The sequence below is a fragment of the Dama dama genome, chromosome 11, assembly GCF_033118175.1.
Source record: "Dama dama isolate Ldn47 chromosome 11, ASM3311817v1, whole genome shotgun sequence".
NCBI lineage: Eukaryota > Metazoa > Chordata > Mammalia > Artiodactyla > Cervidae > Dama > Dama dama.
The window spans coordinates 80686356-80707822 of record NC_083691.1 but is presented as its reverse complement, the minus strand read 5'-3'; the positions used below and the strand labels follow the sequence as shown (position 1 = coordinate 80707822).

The window sequence follows — 21467 nt, the reverse complement described above, 5'->3', positions numbered from 1 at the left end:
TCTATTATGACTCCATCATCTCATGCAATTTTTGATCATGAACTGTAACAGCAAGAAGGGATTTCAGGGGTTACAAAGTCCAGCTACCTTATCCCATAGAGGAAATAGAGTTTGGAAATCAGTGACTTGCTAATTATAAGCTTTGTGACAGAGTTGGAACTTGGATCCAGGGCATAGAATTTTGAGTGTAATAATTTCTTTTTTAATCTTCAAGTATTGAAACTGGGGCTTATTTGGGACTTCCTTGATGGTCTAGTCATTAGAATTGTGCATTTCAACTGCAGAGAGCTTGGGTTTGATCCCCGGTTGGGGAACTAACATTTCAAGTGCCACAGGGCCAAAAAACAAACTAGTACCTGTTTAAAGGCATACTTCCTTTGCTGATAGGGTTAATCTTTGTCATAAAGGACTATTAGTTATTCTTTAGTTGTTAGATGTCAGAAATTATTTGGTTCTCAAACAGTATCATTTTATCTTCTGTTTTTCCTCCAAAATAAAGCAGACGCATTCAGGAGTACATATGAAGAGCTCTGGGAAAAACTCTTCCAGCAATTATGAGGCACTCACCACTTACTCTTTATAACTTTCCCCCCTCATTGGTAGGAAACAACATTAACTCTAATAAATGGAAAAATACAGAGCCTGAAGTCAAATTTTAGGTTTTGTCTCTATTTTTAGATGTTATCTACATGGGACACCATATTGCTCTAAATAAACAGATGATGTAACTAGGAATACATGGTCTATCCCATTTGCACACTGGTAAACCGAGGCATGTTTTCAGATCCAAGTCGAGGTATTACCCAAGTTTTGTCCAGTTTTGTTTGATCAAAATCCATTTTTCAAAATATTATCTAAAAGAATTTCAGAATTGGTGAAGACAGAAAATACTGCTCATGACAAGTGCTTCAAACAGTTTGGTCAAGATCTGGATTTGTAGCGTTGCTACAAATGCTAATGGGAGATTCTCCTTAACACCATGTGTTATTTTTGCTCTTTATAACTAGATAAACCAGTGCTTGATTTTTGAAAAGCTATTCTCAGAATATCTGTGAATAGTGGAAGATAAAATAATTTAAAAGAATAGTCATCTAAAAGAGAGAGATTTCAATCACCCTCTCTTCTGTGTAAATCCTTTCATGTTGAGGCTGATTCCTTTTGAGATTGGTGAATTTGGGTAGTATAACAATAAACAGACTCTATATGTTGGACTTCATCAACCACACAAGTCCACACATCACGTGAATGAGTAATGTTATAAAAATATGTTTATAAGTTAGTCAGGTAGACCTTAGAACATAAAGGACAAGTAAGATTTTTTAAATTAGCTCAACAGTTTTGAGTTAAATAAGGAATAGACTACCTGCTGGGGCATGTGGAAGACAAAAGGAAAATGTAACTCCTTAGAGAATGTTCTCTTCCAGTTCTTCATCCAATGAGAATGATGTTGACCTACTCATTTCATGATTCAATAAACATTTATAGATTATACCTAAAGTATGTCAGATATTTTATGTATGAAGTCCTTCACATATAAAGAGCAAGATAAGTATATGTCACCAAGTTGCACAGAGTCTAATAAGGAGGCGAGAAAGTAGATATTGACAATACTAAGTATTATCACAGAGATAGAGCAGAGTGCAGCAGGAACACAAAGGAAGAATACAAATCAGAGTTAGGTAATGGGGAGGGAAGCATCGCAGAGACAATGGTTCTTATATTGAGTCTTAAAGGAACTGCAGGGTTTATTAAGTGAAAAGAGGGAAAAAAAAAAAAACAAAACACTGAAGAAAGAAGGTAATGAACACGTCAGAAAAAGTAGATCTGAACCACTCGGCTATTTCAGTGAATCGACTGATAAGTAGTCTGGTAAAGAAAGCTAGGACAAAGAATGTTTATTAGCAGATGAAAAGGGCCAAGCTTAGGAACGTAGGCAGGGCTACAATTTCAAAGCCCTTTGGTACTAAATGAATGAATTTAGATTTCATCCTGGAAGTTATATGGATTCATTAAAAGATTTTACATGTGTATTCCAGATCAAGATTGTGTTTTGCAAGATCACATTGGTAACCAAGTGGAGGATAGTTGGGAGTGGCTAGGATTGGGAGTGGCTAGGGCTTCCCTGGTAGCTCAGCTGGTAAAGAATCCACCTGTAATGCAGGGGACCCTGGTTCAATTCCTGGGTTGGGAAGATCCCCTGGAGAAGGGATAGGCTACCCACTCCAGTATTCATGGTCTTCCCTGGTGGCTTAGATAGTAAAGACTCTGCCTGCAATGCGAGAGACCTGGGTTCAATCCCTGGATTGGGAAGATCCCTTGGAGGAGGGCATGGCAACCCACTCCAGTATTCTTGCCTAGAGAATCCCCATGGACAGAGGAGCCTGGCAGGCTTTAGCCCATAGGGTCACAAAGAATCAGACATGACTGAGTGACTGAGCAACAAAGTTTGAGTCAGAGGATCTGTGGAAATGGGTGGAGTTGACAATTGAATGTATGTACAGGAGTGTGGACAGCAAATATTAGTAATGGGAAACTAGAGTCAAAGATAAAAGTGATGGTAAGAAAGTACCTGGTTGCTGAAATTTGTTCAGATACTTTGCATAAGTAAATTACACTCCAGTGTATGAAACCTTTTTATTAGAGAACATTGAGCCAATCAATACTCTATAGCAACTCTGGAGGTTGGAGGAAGAGCCGTGGAAGTGCAAAGAGACAAAGAGTTTCAATGTTCAAAGTCAAGTCACACTAACCTTATGACCCTGAGGGATCTTAAAATAACTGAAGAGAAAAATGCTATTGGTACATGATTTCTGACTTTCATCAGAATGATTTGCATAACTACACGAAAGCACTTTGGGCCAAATGGAGGAATATGGACTGCCTGATAATGCAATTAGGTGGAGTCCCTCCCTGGTGGCTCAGACGGTAAAGCGTCTGCCTACAATATGGGAAGCCTGTGTTTGATCCCTGGGTTGGGAAGATCCTCTGGAGAACGAAATGGCAACCCACCCCAGTACTCTTGCCTGGAAAATCCCGTGGATGGAGGAGCCTGGTAGTCTACAGTCCATGGGGTCACAAAGAGTTGGACATGACTGAGTGACTAAACTTTCACTTTCTACTAAATTGGTGGTGTTTAGTCACTAAGTCATGTACAACTCTTTTGTGGTATTCCGTCAGACTCCTCTGTTCATGGGATTTCCCAGGCAAGAATACCGGAGTGGGTTGCCATTTCCCTTTCCAGGGTATCTTCCCACCCCAGGGATCAAATCTACGTCTCCTGATTGGCAGGCAGATTCTTTGCCACTGAGCCACCAAGGAAGCCCCCTTACTAAATGACAATGCTCAAAGATTGCTAACTCAGGCAGGATAGAAAGTGAGTGATGTGCTACATGGCACTGCCCTTAACTGTGGCCAAATACTTTGTCAGAGTATCAGATGAAGACATAAAAAACACAACATTTGCAATAGATGTCAAAGTTGAAGAATGTAAACAGGCTGGATGACATTTTGGTTTCCCAGAGATCTTAATAAATGCAATTTAATAAGGGTGGGTTTTCATGTCCTGAACCTGGAGCTCTCAAATCATCTGCAAGTACTCTTTGACTGAGTTGTGGCTCTCAACCCTGTCAACACATTAACTAAATGAATAACAAAATAGAAAAAGCTAGTGCACATTCAAAGGTGAGTTTTCAGTCATTAAATTAAGTAGGAGTTCACATACATGTCATAAGAGCATCTAAGAAATTAGAGCTATAAACTTTGAGAGAAATATAATAACTGTGGGTCTTTAGAGACTTCAATGGAGTCAGTGGAATAGAAGAAATGTTCTATTTGCTCATAAGGATTAGAACTAGATTAAAAAGGTAACTTTCTCCATTAATTTCTGTGAAGAATTTGCCCAAAGTGGAGTGAATCATAGCATTGACTCTGGAACCAGATTTGTTCAGCTCTACTATTTTTTGGTTGTGTGACCTTAGGCAGATTTACTTAGTCTTTCTGTATCATTTTCCTCACCTGAAAATGAAGATGATAGTAGGATCTAGCTTATAAGGTTACTGTCAGGATTTAATGAGTTAATGTATGTAAAAGCACTGAGGAAAGTGCCTGGCACCTAGAAATTGCTTTATGTGGAAATCCCTGGAAGCCCAGTGGTTAAGACTTCATGCTTCCAGTGCAGGCAGTGTGGGTTCGATCCCTGGTTGGGGAACTAAGATCTCACCTATCATGCAGCTAAAAAGAAAGACAAACAAAAAACAGAAAGAAGTTGTTTTACGTGTTACCTACCATTGTTAGTAGTTGTTAAGGGAACATAGAGGGTAGCCCTTCCTCCACCTCTCCCCTCCAAAGAAAAAATTAAATAGGAAGAAAGATTTAGAGAGGCACTCTCTGAGCACCTTTTAAGAATTTATGGATCATGCGTGAGCCAATGTCTAGAAGCTGGTGACAGCTCCCAAGCACTCTGATTGCTGACTCACCCACACAACTCCCATCAGAGAGTATGAAAAGCAGTTGCAAACAATAGACTCCATTCTAGGACCTAGGAAAACCATCTGCTTGGGTTTCTGACAAGGGTAGGTACTTCTTTCATTTCTGAGCTCATCTTCTTGCCTTCATACTTTACATATTTGGTTTTCCAGGCATGTCTCTGGCGTGTGTGTATCAGTGGCAATTCAAAATCTGTTTTTCTGGCCCACTGCCTTTCACTCTGACCCCAAGCGCTTACTGAGCGAGAAAGGGCACCAAGAAGTCTTTACTTTAAAAAAATTCCCAGGCATAAAATTAAGTCCATAGAGGGAACTCCCTGGTGGCTTAGTAGTAAGGAATATGCCTGCCAATGCAGGAGACACGGGTTCAATCCCTGGTCTAATAAGATTCCCCATGCTGTGGAGCAACTAAGTCTGGGTACCACAACTACTGAACCTGTGCGTTAGAGCGAGGGATCCGCAACTACTGAAGGCCCCTGCCCTAGAGCCTCAACAAGAGAAGCCACAGCAGTGAGAAGCCACACATCACAAGAAGAGTAGCACTCTCACCGCAGCTTAGAGAAAGCCCCTGTGCAGAAACAAAGATCCAGCACAGCCCAAACAATAAACTAATTAATTAGTTAAAATTAAAAAAATTAGGTCCATAGAACCACAAGTACACAGCAAATATATTTTCATGGACAATGAAAACAGGCTTTTTTTGCATCTACAGAGGATAAGAACAACCTGGATATTTTGGTAGCTACTTAATCAGCCTGACATTGCTTTTAAATTACAGTTTGGAGTGCCTCATTCCACTGAGTTATCTACCCACTAATCTAACTAAAAAGAAAGTGAAGTTGCTCAGTAGTGTCTGACTCTTTGCAACCCCATGGACTGTAGCTTACCAGACTTCTCCGTCCATGGGATTTCCCAGGCAAGCATACTGGATTGGGTTGCCATTTCCTTCTCCAGGGGATCTTCCCGACCCAGGGATCGAACCTGGGTCCTCTACATAGCAGACAGACACTTTACTGTCTGAGCCACCAGGAAAGCCCAATCTAACTAAAACGCCTGGGTCAAATCTCTAAACCATATCCATCCATCATTCATCCCACTCTCTCTGAACTGTACCTTTCTCCTGGATCATTACTCACCATACTGAGTTCCATGGAAGACTGGGGACACAAGGTACTAATTCTTTGAAAAAATAAAATCTATAGACAAATGATGGAGACATGGATAAACACTGTAGACGATCAATAGAGCTTAGGTATTTAGTGTCTTAAAAACTCCAGAATTCCTTTAGTAAAGAACCAGTTTACCTGAGTTTAACCTAGTAGTCCCTGGTTTATTCTCTCATAGAATTATTTTTAGTTTATAGTCCATTAATACTCAGTTCACTAGTATTTGGTGAAAGAGTTTGGGAGCTACTAATTTTGGCTGCTTTTCTTTGAACACCTACTCAGTACTAATTTATTCTAAAAAACAGCCCTTTAATTAGGGCGAGCATATGTCCCAGTTTGTCTGTGACGTTCCCAGTTCACTGCCGTTGATCCAGTGTGATAACTCATCTTCCCCCTTTTTATATTCAAAAATGTTCTGATTCTGATGACCAGTTATGTAGACAATCGGCCTATAAAGGTGTCTATTATTACCACCTGCTTGCTTGCTTGGTTTATTTATGTATTTATTACCTTTCTACAGTTTATCCTCCCCACTGTAGCTGGAATTAAGTGTTAAAATGTAAATTAGCTCATTTCATGTCTCAGCTCATAATATTCCAATGGGTTCCTGGTCCTCTTGGAATTAGTCTCTTAACTGAGTCTTCCAACTCTATGGGCTTCAAAGACCTAGTGAATTAGCTGCCGGTTATATATCTGATGTCATTTTTTGTCACTCTTCTACTTTTTATCGAGTCTCATTGGGCTCGATCATTCCTAGAACAGATAAAGTATGCTCTACTTCAGGGCCTTTTCACTTGCTGGTTTTCCCCTCTGTCTGGAAACCTTCTCCCCATTCACCTGACTTGTTTCCTCATAGCTTTTAGTTTTCTGCTCACATTTCATTTCCTTTGATCACCCTATCGAAAAGTGCTTTCTGGGCTCTTTCTCTGTCTCCTTATCTTGCTGTGGTTTTTGTTATGTGTTGCTATTGTTTGAGTTCTCTCTCTAACACTGCAGTTATAATAGTGCTCCAAACCTGCACTGGACTATATAGGTCCTCTTTGCACACCATTTTTGTAGTATTTAATGCTTCAACATAAATTAGTAAAACAGTTAAAAATGACTCCCCCCCCTGCTCTCTTTAGAACACTGACATTTTAAAAATAATTTGCTGATTTCATTAATCTCCCTCAGTTCTAGGTATTTTGATTGATAAGTGTTCTCTTTTGACATGCATGCAGGGTTTTGAAACATATGGATTAAATCTATCAACACTTTGTTTCCTTGTTTTTCCAAATTTGATCTGTAATTGAGCCAGAGTCACTTAGAAGCAGAGACTTTCTATATACCAGTACAGACTCCAAATAGGGCAGGGAAGCACACTAAAGAAGGGAAGTGCTCCTTCAAGACCTTCAACAGGTATAGGGACATCTGTCATCTTTGATCTCTTCCTCATCAAGCCTTTTGGAAACTGCCCATTGCCCACCTGGCACGGACTTTAATTTCCCTGTGGCCCCATCTCATCTCCTACACAGGGCGGACCTGACCCAATATTTAGTAAGAAGGATAAATCATCCCCGATGGATGCAGTGAACAGCTCGAGTTTCAGATAATATTATAACCAGGAGATTAAAGTATCAAAGAAACTTCTTTCTACTGGGTTTCTTTCTATATCTCCACTCTGATTTACTCTCTATCTCATATTAAGCTCTTACTGTGATGTAGCAAAAATTGTGTTTATGATCTCTAGACATCATTCTAACACTGGCCTCCTCGGGATTCAAATCCTTCCCTTTCCCAGCAAACATTCCCTAGTAGGATTTTGGTCTATTCCATTTAGTTCATACTAGACTAATGCATATAAATACAAAGACAAAAACAGACAAGGTAGATATAACTCTAGAAATAAATGCTATATTATTGAAGGTGTAGTCACCTTAAAATTTTCTTTAGAACAATTCCTGCTCATCACTCTGTGGTTTATCTTCGCTTTTATCACATCACAATTTTATCCAATGAGGAAGGCATAAAACTTTTTGCTTGGCTTCTACCTTCCCTCCCAGTTTTACATTCCTTTTGACTTGTCCTGGACTATTGCCTTGTGATCAATCTCTGGAAATTTTCTTTTTTTTTTTTTTTATAATTGCAATGCTCTATTACTGATGGTTATTTACATAGTGTTTAAGGCACAATAAAAAATAAATTACAATACAAAAGTTCTCGCTAAGTAGGAGACACTGAACAATGTGGCTGTATTAACCCTTGAGTATTTAGCCAAGACACAGAAACTACAAGTTTTGCTGGAAACACCTTCCATGAGTTTTTAACTACCTCTTTACACTTCATTCAGGCCATCTGTTTGAAAAAATATCCAGTTATCATATTTTCAAAGGTTGAATTGTAGAGAAAAATAGAAAATGTGAATGAAAGGTAATATGGATTTTGAATCTGATTTTTAGTTTCAAAACTGGGTACTGAAACTACTTTTTTAGACAGCATAAAAGGCAAAATGAGACAAGTATGGAAAGCATTTCAAGTTCATGTGTAAATTATACCAGGGTGGCGTTTTTTTTAGTATTGGGAAAAAAATATCAAAGTTCATCATCTTTAAATACAATAAACTATTTTGAAACTCCAGTTTGTTAAAAGAAATAACATCTTCAGCCTAGTTGGTGAAAACTGAAAGTATCAAGTTGTATTAAAACAAAACATAAATAAAAGAAAGAAAAAAATTTAAATAATCTCTTCCAGTTCTGAGAGCTTTGTATGACACTAGAGAAAATTATCATCACTTAGGGTTGATTTTTTTTCACTAACCCTAAATTTTAAATTGTAATATATTATTTCAGAATCCTTCCATTTAACTGCGTAATGATTCCAGTCTACAAATGAACATAGATTTTCCTCTGTTGTTATAAATAACTGAATTGGAAGTGGGTAATATATAAGCTAAACAGTCATTCACTGCTTGTGAAAAATCAGAACTGTTGATTGATTGTCAGAGCACAAAAAAAGGTGACAAGCATTTCATCTTGAGGTGGCATTTGTCTATCTATTAGCATTTATGTCACCTCCCTAGTTACTCTGGGGTTCTGGCTTGTGCTACCGTAAACCTTGGATCAACTGACCAAAAACAAACAAAAACAAAGACCTGCCATCTATAGTATTGAAAGAAATTCAATAAAATAAGATGTGTCTCATACTTAAGGAAAGTCATAAAAATCAAACTGTTATTTAACAGTTTGAATGTAGGATTTTCTGTTAATTAATCCACAACTGTTGAGAGAATTAGTTCACCTTTTAATTGAGAATGTGAGAAGAGTAAACACGTCAACATTAGTGGCTAGAAAGCTGCACTAAAGAAATTAATATACCAAAGGAAATGTGACAGACAATTTGGTTTTTATCTCATTTGAAGCCAATATATGAGTATATAAGTCATAGTCCACAAGGAGTGTTTAAGGGCAAAAATATAGCTTCTTAGTATACAAAAGCTAGTGAGCATTTGAAAAATATTTGCACTCTAAAATTAAATAAAATCTTAGTAGCAGAGCTGTTTGTGAGTCTGGTGGTATCTGCTCAAGAGCCTTATGCTGGCTCCAGAGGAACATTGCTCATCTAGGTGGCTATATACTGCAGCGCTGGTTGGAAGACAGATCACAACTGAAAAAGCCAAAGAAAAGCTTCCATTGACTCTTAGGGTTCTTGCTCTGGGAAATCTCCAGCTTCCATGTAAGAATGTTTGTCTGTGTATTCTAAAGAAACAGAAGCCTTTTTTTCCCTCCTGGTTGAGTTTTTCTTCTTTTCAGTCTGCTCAATGTTGAGCTGGATCTCCCTGATCAGCCCATCAACATCAGGTGGGTTCTTCACCTGACAGGTGTATGTCCCATTGTCATCAAACTGCAGCTTCCAGAGGAGGATGGAGACATCATACCGCTCTGGGTTCCCATCCCAGACCACTCAGTCCTTGAAATGCCCACTCATGGGTTTGAAGGGTTCCACGTGGTAGTAGAAAACAAACTGTTTAGGGCCTCCATATAGAGGTCTGAAATTCCAGGTCACCATGAGAGCATTACCCAAAGGAGCAAAGCAGGAGGAAGTGCAGTTTAGCTGAACATCTGTCCCATCAGCCGCCTCCAGCACACGAGTGTCAATTTCCACAGCTGCTATTGGCCAAAGAGCTGTGAGCTGTATGCCAAGGGGAAGAAGCACAGCACGTGTAGGGCTCTTGCCACACATGAGGGAAACCCAGCCCTGGCCCCAGAGACCAGACCCGGCAGACCGGGCCCTCCAGCATCCTGCCAAGGCCTCTCCTGGGGGAGAGAGCGCCACTGCAGTTTTCCGGAGAAAGGAGTCTGTGGGAACCTGAGCACCCGTGCCTGTCTGGAAATTTTCTTTTCTTCATCTTTATATCCTGGATCTTTATTAATACATTATTTGAGAAAAAGGGCTATGTCTTAGTCATCATTTTATATACAAAACACAGTATTTGAAAAGAAAAATGCTCAATAAATGCTTACTAAATGAACAACAATAATGGCTACCATTTATTGACCAATTATTATGTGCTAGGAACCAAACATATTACATGCTTTATCTTATTGGTTCTTATAAGAAGAATGAAGTAATCATTTTAAAATTCTTTTTTTTTTGTATCCCTTTAGCACACGTGTGACTTGTTAGAATATGTGTATGCTTTTACATATCTTTCAATAATAAATACATTACTTAGAGTAAATAAAGACTATTCGGGAGCTTCACTGGTGGCTCAGTGGTAATGAATCCATCTGCCAATGCAGGAGACACAGGTTCTATCCCTGATCCGGGAAGATCCCAGATGCTGTGGAGCAACTAAACTCATGTACCACAACAGTGGAGCCTGTGCTTTAGAGCCCAGGAACTGCAACTACTGAGCCCGTTTGTCTCCTGAGGCCACATGCCCTAGAGCCCATGCTCTGCAAAAAAGAGAAGCCACTGCAATGAGAAGCCTGCACACTGCAACGAAGAGTAGCCCCTGCTCGCTGCAACTAAAGCAAGCCTGTGCAGTAATGAAGAAGACCCAGCAGAGCCAAAATAATAACAATAACAATAATAATAAAAAAAACATCCATTTGTCCACTCAATTATTCATCTGACTAAATTAATTTATTCAAAATGAATTATTTATTTTGTGTCAGAAAATGGTAGTGGAGATACAAAATTAAGAGGTGTCACGTCTCTGGTCAGTCTTGGCTAGAACCTTTCTGTGCTCCCAGCTGCTCTCCCATTCCTACTGCCTTCAGAGCAAAGTTCCACCTTCTTCAGAAGATAAAAGAGAATTTTTTTTTCTGCCTTTGCCTCTCCAGCCTCATCTCTGGCTAGTCCACACCTGAAATCTTAGCAATAGCAAAACACTGCTTAGAGATCAGTCTGGTGATTACCTTTGAGGGGAAAAATGTCTGGAAAATGTTATCAGGGGACCTTCTGAGGTGCTAATACTGATTCTGTGTCTTGATCTAGGTGCTGGGTACATGGACACAGGAGTGGATTCTGTTTATGAAAATGCATTGCCACATGTTTCTGTGGGAATATTATACTTCCATAAAGAGCCAAAACCAAAACAACCAAAAACCACCTCTTGCCATGCTGAACTATTTGTCATTTCCTACCCCTAATGTGGCATATTTTTCTCTTCCTTCTAGATTTTTGCAAGTGATGCCACCTCCCTGAGTCCCCACTGGCCTGTGCTATTAACCCTTTCCTATAGTTCTTCTGAAACTGCCTTGTGACAGCCTGTTTCTGCGATTCTTTGCCCCACAAGACCAAGGTCTTCAGCATTGTGTCTCCTGGTATTTAATGTAGCTCCAGGAACCCAACAGGTTTAGAGTAACAGCAGAGTCACATAATTTCACTGGTGTGAAATGTTGTGTGTTAAGTCTCTTGAGTCGTATCTGACTCTGTGTGACCCTTTGGACTGGACCGTAGCCCGCCAGGCTCCTCTGTCTGTGGGATTCTCCAGGCAATAATACTGGAGTGGGTTGCCATTCCCTTCTCTAGGGGTCTTCCTGACTCAGGAATCACACATGTGTCTCTTACAGCTCCTACACTGGCAGCGGGGTTCTTTACCACCAGTGCCACTTAGGAAGCCCCTTAGGTGATTTGTACATTTATCACCTCCCAAAACAACAAAAACAATATTCAAAAGACTTTCCTATACTTTTAGAATAACTATGCAAATATATGGATGAAGTTGTTAAAGTTGGAACTTGAACTGGCAATTCCATAAGCTAAGCATACAGGGCTTCCTGGTGGCTCAGCAGTAAAGAATCTACATACAATGCAGGAGATGAGGGTTTGATACTTGGGTCAGGAAGACCCCTTGGAGGAGGGCATGGCAACCCACTCCAATATCCTTGCCTGGAGAATCCCCTGGACAGAGGAGTCTGACGGGCTACAGTTCATGGGGTCACAAAGAGTCAGATATGACTGAAGCCCTGATCACACACACACACAAGCTAGGCATTCTTCTACTATTTCACATAGAGACTGTTAAATAACTTGTCCTTTGTGTTAAAACCAGAGGCCCGGGTTTAATCAATTCTTTCAGGGTTAACTATTTCCAGGAGATGGTTCCATGATTGGATGACAGCCACATTTCATCCTATGTATTAACTCTGGCCAATTAGCTATGGCTGCCTGCAATAATCTGAGTGAGAATGACTTTGAGACCAACCTAGGCTCAGTCAGTGACAATGACATGACTGATGTCTGCCATGGATGCTGCAAGGTCAGGGATGGGCTACACCTTATCTAGATTCTAAACCATCATTTAGCTTAACAACAAGGTCATACCCATATTATCTATCTGCAAGATTTCTCAGACTTAGTAGCATGTAAGCCTGTCTTCATTATCTGAGATGGTGATTCATTTTATACAATATTTCATAGGCGCTGGTTTTAGATAACAAGACTGCTTGTTGCACCAAAGATGCTGAAGAATAATTCCTTCTCTGATTGCATTTTGGAAGATCACAAGCTCAGTGAACTTTTGAAGAACTGGTTCTCAAACTATTCAGTGAATATTTATTAGATATCCCTTTGAAAAACATAAAATGATCCAGTAAATTGGGCACATTTTGTTTTAGCTTAACCCAAATGGATTATTGAAGGAGAAAAAGAGCTTTGGGACATATATTTTCTCTACTAGTTATTTATTTAGTCTGTGTTACCCTAAAGATCCTAAACTGTGGCTTTGGTAAACACATATTGAACAAAAACTCAGTATCTAAGTGTTACTTCAATTTTGTTTCTTTATAATGAAATAGTGGGTGTCTGATTTTTAGCATGCTGTGCTTTTGTTTTAGTTTTTCAATGTTTTATATTGCTCAAGAAATTATGTGCTTTAAGTTAACTAATTATTATGGTTGTTTGTTGGTAGCATTGTTGATTGGTGATAATTTAAGAATTTTAAGTTATTAGGGACTATAGACTTATGGGAACTACAGTAACCTCATTTTTTTTTGTTTTTGTTTAAATCACTCATTCTTTTATTTGTTTTCCTTATCCCCTACATGAATCACAATAGATATTTATCTTTTAAAGGCAAACAATATTCAAATTAATAGCAGCAAAATTATCTCTGGGGAAAGAGTATAATAAATATTCTTGAATGTGTAATAGCATAAACATAGAGTGAAAGAAGGTGGGTTTGAACTCTAATCCTTTGCACATGCCTGATAAAAAGTAGAGGGAAAAAAGGTAATATTTCATTCCATTTTATTTGCAAAAAAATAAGCTACTAACTTCTGTACAAGTTGTATTACCACAGATAAATACATTTTAATTATAATTTTCATAAATGAATATATCACTCTATAATATTGGTGAAAATTATATATTGAATTCCTGGAAGTCTGATGCTCATAAGCATTATCTAAAATGTAGGTTGAATGCTGAGTATATCTCTTGTTCTTCATTTAAAATTTTGAATTGAAATTTAAATGTGATTTAATCTGTCTGTGAGATGGGACCCTGAATACAATACTTTCATTTAAAGAATTTTTATCTCACTTTATCATTTTTATACAAATCATTTCTGCTGTATAACAGTGAAGACTTGGGGGTAAGGATATACAAGTTTTGACACATTTATTGGAAAAGTAGGTATTATGAAACAGAGAGAGGATTATGTAAAGAGAATGGAATACAGTCACAAAATAATCATTTGACCTCTGTTTCTCAAAAGTGTCTAGCCAACAATTTATAAATGTTAGCTTATAAAGGACAATCAAACTATTTCTTATATAGTTGGTACTCAGAAACATTGTTTCAAATAATTAGATTCCTCATTAATCAGATTAAGTGGACAATAAACCACATATCCTGGGATGCGAAGTCAAGCAGGCCTTAGCAAGCATCACTATGAACAAAGCTAGTGGAGGTGATGGAATTCCAGTTGAACGATTTCAAATCCTAAAAGATGATGCTGTGAAAGTGCTGCAGTGAATATGCCAGCAAATTTGGAAAACACAGAGGGGGCCACAGGACTGGAAAAGGTCAGTTTTCATTCCAATCCCAAAGAAAGGCAATGCCAAACTACTGCACAATTGCGCTCATCTCACACACTAGCCAAGTAATGCTCAAAATTATCCAAGCCAGGCTTCAATAGTACATGAACCGTGAACATCCAGATGTTCCGGCTGGATTTAGAAAAGGCACAGGAAGCAGAGATCAAATTGCCAACATCCACTGGAAATGTTGCTCTTGAAAAAGCAAGAGAGTTCCAGAAAAACATCTACTTCTGCTTTATTGACTACACCAAAGCCTTTGACTGTGTGGATCACAACAAACTGTGAAAAATTCTAAAAGAGATGGGAATATCAGACCACCTGACCTGCTTCCTGAGAAATCTGTATGCAGGTCAAGAAGCAACAGTTAGAACTGGGCATGAAACAACAGACTGGTTCCAAATAGGAAAAGGAGTACGTCAAGGCTGTATATTATCACCTTGCTTATTTAACTTATATGTAGAGTACATCATGTGAAATGCCAGGCTGGATGAAGCACAAGCTGGAATCAAGATTGCTGGGAGAAATATCAATAACCTCAGATATGCAGATGACACCACTCTTATGGCAGAAAGTGAAGAAGAACTAAAGAGCCTCTTGATGAAAGCGATAGAGGAGAGTAAAGAAGTTGGCTTAAAATTCAACATTCAAAAAACTAAGATCATGGCATCCAGTCCCGTCACTTCATGGCAAATAGATAGGGAAACAACGGAAACAGTGAGAGACTTTGTTTTCTTCAGCTCCAAAATCACTGCAAATGGTGACTGCAGCCATGAAATTAAAAGACTCTTGCTCCTTGGAAGAAAAGCTACAACTAACCTAGGCAGCATATTAAAAAGCAGAGACATTACTTTGCCAACAAAGATCCATCTAGTCAAAGCTATGATTTTTCCAGTAGTCATGTATGGATGTGAGAGTTGGACTAAAAAGAATCGGGTGGAGAGGGAGGTGGGAGGGGGGATCGGGATTGGGAATACATGTAAATCCATGGCTGATTCATATCAATGTATGACAAAACCCACTGGAAAAAAAAAAATAATAATAATAAAAAAAAAAAAAAAAAAGAAAGCCGAAGAATTGATGCTTTTGAACTGTGGCATTGGAGAAGACTCTTGAGAGTCCCTTGGACTGCAAGGAGATCCAACCAGTCTATCCTAAAGGAGATCAGTCCTGGGTGTTCATTGGAAGGCCTGATGCTGAAGCTGAAACTCCAATAACGTGGCCACCTGATGCAAAGAGCTGACTCATTGGAAAAGACCCTGATGCTGAAGGTGGGAGGAGAAGGGGACGACAGAGGACAAGATGGTTGGATGGCATCACTGACTCAATGGACATGAGTTTGAGTAAGCTCTGGGAGTTAGTGATGGACTGAGAAGCCTGGCGTCCAGCAGTCCATGGGGTCGCAGAGTAGGACACAGCTGAGTGACTAAACTGAATCTAAGAAGAATAACATGGTTTGCGCTCACTTCTTTTCAGACACTATATTGTATATTTTTCATACATTAATTTTTTTAAGCATTAATATATTTGTTTCTATCTTTTAAAGGCAGAGAAACAGTTGTGGGACTGCAAAATACAGAGGCTAAGAATAGCCTTCAAATTCTTCCTCTTCTGTTTACTTGTTGTGTGACCTTGGGCATGTGACTTAAAATCACTCTCCTTTAGCAAAATGACTGCCAATCTTGTAGGGTCATTTTTAGAATTTATAAATTAATATATATGACTCCCTTAGAAGTGTGTTTGGAAAACAGTGGAGTTCAACACACCTCTAGACAGTTATTAGGTAACTTGCCTAGAATGACAATAAGAAGCATAGTTGGGATTTTATTGATGTGTCTGAATCTTGAACTCAGGCTTTTAACCAAAAAAAAAAAAAAAGAATTTTTGTTTCATAATATTTTATCTATATGGGTAAAGCAGCAGTAAAGTTAAGATTTAGAAATAGTTTGTTAATATTCTATTTGTTTACATGTAATTCAACAATAGCTTGCAATTGATAATAGCATAATAACAGCATAATAGTATACATATGCCATTTTACATATGATTGCATCTTATCTCTGAGAGAGCGAACTGTTGATGAGACTTTATTATAATAATATATTATTAATTGGAATATAATGCATTGCTCCGAATAGGGTAAATATTCAATGGATTCGTCTATCTCTATGTAAAACAGACCTTGTTTAGAAAATGATTAAAGAAATGTCTTTTTAAGTGGTACCCTTCTCTTCTATTATGATATGACTTCATTTTTTATATAGTTTTTGTATGTCTTTCATATTTGTGAGTGAATATACATCTGTATTTATTTTTGACATCTTAAATAATAGTTTCCAGACTCACCATGATATGATTTGGAGTAAGAGGGAAAGTCAATGTTTGTTATCAACTGATTAAATAGTATTTAATCAGTATCTCCCAAATGAGCAGTATTAGTGGTGGGTTAACTTTAGAAGCTGAATTGAAAGGAATTCAAGAATTCATACACTCTCTTTAAAATGTGATCACTCTTTTGTCAAGTATTTCTAATGACAGTGAAATGAGTCTCGTAAGAACAATACATCTGATTTTAATATTGATTACAAAGATGGTACCACCATTTACAGGCAATTAAGCTAAACTCTTTTTTTGCTCTTCGCTACTTAATCCCTTTGATATGGTTATTGCTATCCACAATTTGCAGAGAGGGAAATAGAGGCTTACAAAGGTGATGTTAGCTGTCCAAATTCACGTAGCCATTAATACATTGAAGGCAGACCTGAAACCTAGGCTGTCAGACTGAAGTTATCCTCAGCAGTCATCATTCTAATCACTGCTTCCACCCCCTTTCTCAAATAGTCCTCTGTAATCTGAGCTGAAATCTAAAAGAGTTATTTATCCTCTATCTGCATTCAACCCAGCATCATTTTTGCAGGGCTCAGAGAGCCCAGTCTTCGTTTCTAACTGACAAGTGCAAGGAGTCTTGTGTGGCCCTATGTAGCCTCTTAGTATTGTGGCTGGCATTAGTTTCTTATTCATATGTATTGATACATGATAAATTAATATATCATCTGCATAAAATCATTCACCCTCTCTCCAAAGTTCTTGACACTTGGAAAGGCAAAAAAAGGCAATAATTTTCCTAATCCTTAGAAAACTGTTGCTATCCAAAATTAATATGCCCTTTCAAGATGGCTGTTTGATAATTAGCTAAAAACAATATGAAATTTCACTTGGCAGCTGTAGTTAAGATCCATAACATCACATATACATACATATATTTTTACTTTTCAATAATTGTGGCCAGCATTCAGGCCAGGGGATATGAGTGATATGAAATAGATCTATATCTAGTGAAAGCTTTTTAAATATAACTTTTCAATAGGTGCTTTCTGTCAGAAAATATTACTTCAATCAAACTTCCAAGAAATCACCTTTCGGGGAAACAGCATGTTTTTTTATCTTCAGCTGTTCTGTTAACTACCCCCAACAAGATAAACTGGACTGATGACCAGTTTTTTATTGCAAAAAGAAACTGGTTCTCAGTGTGGGTTGCAGATTAGAATTTCCTGGGGTAGATTAAAAAAAACAAGCTACCTTTGCCTGGACTCCCATGAGAATATTTAGTTCATCAAGGGTATAGTGGACATCTCCTCCTCTACTCCTCACGCAGTGATTTTCATGAGTTGAGAACCATGGCTCATTTCATGGGAAAGTGTCAATGGAATGGAAAAGGTCATTTTCTCCTCAGCAGACTAAGTGCCATGGTAATTTGTCCCCTTTCATTTCTTTGTTGTTCAGTTGCTAAGTTGTGTCCGACTCTTTGCGACCCCATGAACTGCAGCACGCCAGGCTCCTCCATCCTTCACTATCTCCTGGAGTTTGCTCAAGCTCATGTCCATTGAGTCAATGATGCCTTCTAACAATCTCATCCCCAGTCGCCCCCTTCTCCTCCTGCCCTCAATCTTTCCCAGCATCAGGGCCTTTTCCTGTGAGTCGGCTCTTCACGTCAGGTGGCCAAAATATTGGAACTTCAGCATCAATCCTTCCAATGAATATTCAGGGTTGATTTCCTTTAAGATTGACTGGTTTGGTCTCCTTACAGTCCAAGGGACTCTCAAGAGTCTTCTCCAACACCACAGTTCAAAAGCAGCCATGAAATTAAAAGGTGCTTACTCCTTGGAAGAAAAGCTATGAAAAACCAAGACAGTGTATTAAACAGCAAAGACATCACTTTGCTGACAAAGGTCTGTACAGTCAAAGCTATGGTTTTCCCAGTAGTCATGTATGAATGTGATAGTTGGACCATAAAGAAGGCTGAGCGCTAAAGAACTGATACTTTCAAATTGATACTTTTATATCTTAAAGATACTTTAATAATTATCTGCCATGGAATGTCCAGTTTTAATCATTAGAGAAATTTTTATTTTATTTGAAGTTCCCAATAGATTCTCTTTTCCTTAGAGTAGTCATTCTCATTTCCTTGAAAATTAAAGGCCTTTCCTCTGGGTCACCATTTTCCATGTCTCTGGAAAGGCGAATCTCTACTCTTACTTTTATACAAATTCTCCCCAAACATTTTCAGGGATATTGTTCACATCAAAGCCCCTAAAAACATCTGTTCCTCCTGCTCACTTTGCAGCAGCCAGGCTCAAGAGCTATCTGGTCTGGCCCTTCACAGACAGACACCTCAGATCTGTGCTCTATGCTTTCAGGACAAAATTCAACTTTTCTATCATTCTTGGCCTCTGTGAATTTGCTTCTACCTCAGCTAACTATAGCATAGAGCATTCAAGTCATATTTTTTTCACATAAGATCATCAACACTTCCAATTTTCTTCTCAAAATATGAGCTCAAGATTTTCTAACACGTACAGTCATCACCAAATGCTTAAGAAGTCATAAGTCAAAAGGGCAAGTAGTTTATGGTCAATTTTTTTTCATAGATTACATACTATAAATAAAGATAGCAGTAAGTAATTCTTTATTACTTATGCTTCATAAATTTGTTTACTAAAGAAAAACAGGAACAGACATTTCTCACGAAGGGTACACACTTGAAACGCACTTGGCAATAAGCAAATGAGAAACAGTATATGTCTTATATGCATTGCATCCAATCACAAACACTAGTGACATAATTTAGATTAAGCTTTTATATATTGAAAATTGCCAAAACTCTTGCTGGTTGCTATTTCTTTCGGAAGCCGACTGGTATGAAGTGTTTAATTATTTTAACTCCATCCTTTTGAAGGCCTGTTCCACTTTAGCTGAAGTTATGACAGTTTAGTTAGCTCTGTTAGTTTAAAAAGAGAAGGCATAGTTTATTCTCTCTCCTCTCTCTCGCCTGCAGATATAGAATATTAGTATTTTTAGATAAAGTAAAATAGCTTATTTTAGGGATGTAGAAAGGGTTAGTTTGAATATGTTGTTAATATAACATGCTGTCAGTTTAAATAGACTAGACATAAAAAGGAGTAATTTGATGAAAATTTAGAATGATAATTATTTTAGTAATGATAACATATTCTTATGGAAATAAAACGTTGTTTTTTCTTTCCCTGCCACATTTTTTGGTCTTAGAGAACATCCACAACTTGAAGAAACCCAACACACAATTTAAGTCACTTTGCCTATATCCTTTCCCCAGATATGTAATTTATCCAAAGACCATCTCCTTGGTCAGTATTACAAGCTGTTTTTATTATTTTCTTAACATTTGTTTATTAATTATTTTCTATGTCATATATGTCATCAGAGAAGGAAAAATCACACTCAGTTTTTCTTTTTCTTTTTTCCTTCTCATGTTCTATCTTAAGATTAAAAACATACTTAAATGAAGAGTTGTTTCAAATCTTCCGTGAAATATAGACACAATATTCTCAATGAGCGAAATTTTGAATTTAAATTCCATTATCTTGTGTAAAAATGCTTTTAATTCAATCTTGAAAACAAACAGACATTTTATAGTTATGAGCTGCAATCCCCTGCCCCCACGTTTGTGTTTTGCAGAAGTTCATAGATTTTGCTGACACTTTTAAAAGAAATGCTTAATGATCTAATGATTACCATTCGGTAATTAGCTGGAGTAGCATTTCAACATGCATCTGATAAGCTTTGGCTCAGTTAACCAGCATCCTGGAAACGAAAGTCATAGTGATTCTGACACTGTTCTTGTCTTCATATTCTTGCTTTTACTTTGGACCCCAAGACATCTAGCTTTTGTGATTCTGCCACAATGTACTATCCCCTGAACATCACTGATGGCAAAATCTTCATCACATAGCTTTCCCCTCAAGCTCCTTAGTTTTCAGTCATTATCAACAAAGAGAGAAACGTTGAAGGTACTAAGAGTCTAGTGCTTACAGCTGGTTGCAGCAATTTCAACTTGCGCAAGACCCCATGTTTGTGAAAACAACCCAAGAATCTCTGAACGGGATGTAATCAACCTCCCATCTACTGAGAAACACTGCAAAAATGACTTCAGCTGCCAAAAATAATAATGTCATTTACAAGCAGCTCTTCCTAGGTCTAAGGAAGAACTAGCCACACATGTGAGTTTATGCTGGATTCCGACGAGCAAGCAAGGAAGAAGGCAAAGCTTACCTCCCTCCCCTAAAATACACAGTATCGGAACCCACGGGAAGCTGGGGCCCGTTTCCAAGGTGCCGGCAATATTGAGGGAGATTCATATCCACAGAAATCCAAACAGTAAGTGGCCCCAGAGAAAAAAATTCTATTTGGGAGCAGTTCTTTGCTGCCACTTTCCCTCTGTAACCAAGCTGCCCTGTCTTGTGAAGGCAGAACTGTTAAATACCTCTTAGTCACCAGCCCCAAACCAAATCTTTCTTTTTTTCAAAATATTATTTGGCAGCTTCCCTTAAGGGACCTCAAGAGCTTGGGAGGGAATATTCACAAATGACCCTTTAGAAACATTTCATCACAAAAGCCCTGCACCTACCTCTGGTTGAGCCTGGCCGATCAGTCCGCATGGGCTGGATGTGAAAAAAGACCCGGGGTGATGGCTTCTCCAAATTTACCAGAAAGAAAGAACCTGGGATGCTTGTCGTTTAAGTGTCTCTAAACATGGTTTGCATAGCTGGATCTCTGCTTATCTGTGCCTTTCGGCTTTCGCTTCCATACATGGATCTGTTCCCAACAGTAACTCCAAGCTGTCGAAAAGAAGCTATCTGGCAGCTCTCCGCTTCATCCAACACATGGATGATAAAAATACACATATAGAGATCCTTCCAGCCAGGCCCATTTCCCAACCTGCCATCCTGCCACTATGCCTTTTCACAAACACACGT

The 21467-nt window shown here is 38.4% G+C and overlaps 1 protein-coding gene across 1 annotated transcript in view; it reads right to left on the bottom strand.

The window, feature by feature from the left end:
* Positions 1 to 21267, bottom strand: part of SLC8A1 (solute carrier family 8 member A1) — a 442272-nt gene extending 421005 nt beyond the window's left edge. The window contains exon 1 of the mRNA XM_061155536.1: positions 21119 to 21267. The gene's annotated coding sequence lies outside the window, so the exon portion shown is untranslated. The remainder of the gene's footprint in view (positions 1 to 21118) is intronic.
* Positions 21268 to 21467: the final 200 nt, after the last annotated feature.